Genomic DNA, 704 nt, shown 5'->3' with positions numbered 1-704 from the left:
GTAGCTTGTGTCCACGTTGTGATTTTATAATATGCGAATCTTTCATTATCTTACCAGCATTTTTTATTGACATTTTGGGCAATGTAACTAGGGTTGTATTTGTCTCTCCATTGAAGTTAATGTCTTTCGCTGTTGCAAATCCATAACAGTGCGGTTGCTTTTAATGCATTAATGTTCTATGGTGATTTTTTTTTAACTCCACTTTTGTGTATGCGAATGCCATATGGGATTGTTGTCGTCTACTTGTTGCAGCTCTGTGTTTATGATATTGTTTATTGTCGCCCCAATAATGACATTCTCCTTTTTCCACGCCGGGGTGGCCTTTTACACTATTTGCTTCGGCGTCAAGAACATTTCATATGGGAGTGATATGTATGTCGAAAGCCGCCATCAGTTTCTCAGGCGGGAAACGTGGGCGTAGCCAGGAAACAAAAGTGTTGGAGTAGCGTCCCCATTGGGCTGATCAGCTGTCACTGCCACTTTCTAGTATATATTTTGTGAGATTTAAACATTACAGTCATTTAGTCTACATCACTGGTTGTGATGCTACACTGACAAAGTTTCCGTCTATAAGCGAAATAATTTACTTGTAAGGTTGTTTAAAAGAAAATAATGAACGAAGGTGAGCACAGTTTTTTTTATCTAAGATAATGTGGTGTAGAGACCAATATGCTGGACTTAGGTGTGCTCGGAAAATACGTAGG

General features: G+C 39.1%; 1 protein-coding gene across 1 annotated transcript in view; it reads left to right on the top strand.

The window, feature by feature from the left end:
• Nucleotides 1-704, top strand: part of LOC119581816 (procollagen-lysine,2-oxoglutarate 5-dioxygenase 1-like) — a 123,695-nt gene that overhangs the window by 107,068 nt on the left and 15,923 nt on the right. The window lies entirely within an intron of this gene.

Source organism: Penaeus monodon, chromosome 15 (genome assembly GCF_015228065.2).
Source record: "Penaeus monodon isolate SGIC_2016 chromosome 15, NSTDA_Pmon_1, whole genome shotgun sequence".
In the NCBI taxonomy this organism is placed as follows: domain Eukaryota; kingdom Metazoa; phylum Arthropoda; class Malacostraca; order Decapoda; family Penaeidae; genus Penaeus; species Penaeus monodon.
This window is presented reverse-complemented; position numbering and strand designations above follow the sequence as displayed.